Source organism: Periplaneta americana, chromosome 6, assembly GCF_040183065.1.
Source record: "Periplaneta americana isolate PAMFEO1 chromosome 6, P.americana_PAMFEO1_priV1, whole genome shotgun sequence".
Taxonomy (NCBI): domain Eukaryota; kingdom Metazoa; phylum Arthropoda; class Insecta; order Blattodea; family Blattidae; genus Periplaneta; species Periplaneta americana.
The window spans coordinates 187,931,566-187,933,810 of record NC_091122.1 but is presented as its reverse complement, the minus strand read 5'-3'; the positions used below and the strand labels follow the sequence as shown (position 1 = coordinate 187,933,810).

Genomic DNA, 2,245 nt, shown 5'->3' with positions numbered 1-2,245 from the left:
AATGTCACCCGATGAGCCAAATGATTTTTCACCAATCCAAGAGCCAGTTCCTTCAGAAATGATCGGCGGATGATTGGTCCTTGTGAAGTAGCATTGTTAGTTTTATAAATAACTAAAAAAAATAATTGTTGTGATATTGAGAAGACCAAAAAAAAAAAAACACGGTAAGTGGCCAACGTCGGGATTTCCTGGACACGCTGTATGTACCGCATAGTTCATCCACTACATCAATGCCTCCTTTAGTACCATTGTGAAACATTATTTCCGGTTTCTTTTCCTCTCTGGTGTCTGGATCAATTGCATCATCATAATGCATAGTGGAAGCTACTAGAACAACCTTTCCTGGTTTTGGAACATAGGAAGTGAGAGTCAGTCTATCCTGGACTCCAAAAATACTGGAAAATTGTTCACGCCTTTTCTGCACAAATTCAGGAGGAATTTCACGTTTATTTAGTCTTACAGTTCCAACACATGTTAAGTTGTGATCACTGAGCAGTTCTTTGGCAAGTGGCACACTCATGAACCAGTTATCAAACGGAACATTTCTTCCAGTTCCACTAACAGGAGTAATCAGCCGTTTGACCACATCAGATGGAGAATTTGATTGACGGTATTAGTCTTCTGGTTGCATACCACAGTATATTTCCAAGTTCAACACATAGAAAGTGCGGGAATCAGCTAGTCCAAATATTTTTATGCCATATTTGGCTGGTTTTCTTTTGATATTCTGTCTGAATAAGCAGTGTCCTCGGAAGGGCTCCAATTTTTCATTGATAGTGCAATATTCAGCAACCGTATAACTTTTCTGGAAGTTCTTTATGATAGAGTCAGAAACACTTCTTATTGGAGCGAGTCTGTCAGTCGCTTTTCTAATTTCTCTTGTAGCAATGTCGTCGAAACGAAAACACCACAAAAGAAAGAAGAATCTGTTTATTCCCATTGTTGCTGGAAACAAAGGAATTCCTGAATAATTTCGAGGGAAAAATTGTTCCGGAGCCGGGTATCGAACCCGGGACCTTTGGTTTGACGTACCAACGCTCTACCACTGAGCTACCCGGGAACTCTAACCGACACCGATCCAATTCTTCCCTCTATATCCACAGACCTCAAAGTGGGCTGACAACCGTCAAGCAACCAACTTCGAGTGCACACTAACTCCGTGTGACTTAAATTGTGGTTTTCTGTTAACGAACAGTGACGTGTATTATGCAAATCAAGATTTCAGGTATAACTCCCTGTAAAGTTGATTTGAATAATTTCGAGGGAAAAATTGTTCCGGAGCCGGGTATCGAACCCGGGACCTACAGAAAATACAGAAATACAGATTATGGGACACGTTTGAATTTTGCTTTTGAAGTAGGCCCTAATGGTTGAAATAGATGATGATCCTAATTTTTCCATCTAAAGTTTTTATGAACATATGAAGCAAGATTTCATAACAATGGAGTAGTGAATCGCCATAATGGACCTACTGGGCTGCAGAAAATCCTCATTGTTTGCGAAAAAACAGTTATAAACAAGGTGTGGCATACTAATGTAGGCTATTGAGTGGGATTTTAGATCCATAACCTATATATGAAACAACCAGTCAAAGTCAGGATAGGAGAAGAAATATCTGAAGGAAGTGAAATAGGAAGAGGAGTACGACAAGGATGCGCTTTATCATCTACCCTGTTCAACATCTACTTGGAGGATTTGGTGAAGAACTGTTTTCAGAACATGGAAGGGATAAAAGTAGGAGGAAGAAGAGTAAGTTAATGTGCATAAGATTTTCTGATGATATGGCGTTGTTAGCAAAAGAGGAGATGATTTGTTATTTTAGTAGGCTTTATCAACATCTCAGGTTATTTAGTGTCTGAATGAGATGAAGGTGATAATGCCAGTGAAATGAGTCCGGGGTCCAGCACCTAAAGTTACCCAGCATTTGCTCATTTTGGGTTGAGGGAAACCCCGGAAAAAACCTCAACCAGGTAACTTGCCCCGACTGGGAATCGAACCTGGGCCACCTGGTTTCGCGGCCAGACGTGCTAGCCGTTACTCCACAGGTGTGGACAGGAGATGATACTAAGGGATATGCTACTGGAGCTAAATGACAGCTGTGAGCAGTAAGGAATGAAGATAAATGCAAACAAGAGGAAGACCATGGTTGTCACAAGAAAAATAAAAAAGGTAAACTTGCGAATTCTAAATGAGGCAGTAGCGCATGTAAACAGCTTCAAATACTTGAGGTGTACTATAAGCAGTA

The 2,245-nt window shown here is 40.5% G+C and overlaps 1 non-coding gene across 1 annotated transcript; it reads right to left on the bottom strand.

Moving 5' to 3' along the window:
- Positions 1–988: 988 nt before the first annotated feature.
- Positions 989–1,060, bottom strand: TRNAD-GUC (transfer RNA aspartic acid (anticodon GUC)). The gene has a single exon. It is a non-coding gene; the product is annotated as a tRNA-Asp (tRNA).
- Positions 1,061–2,245: the final 1,185 nt, after the last annotated feature.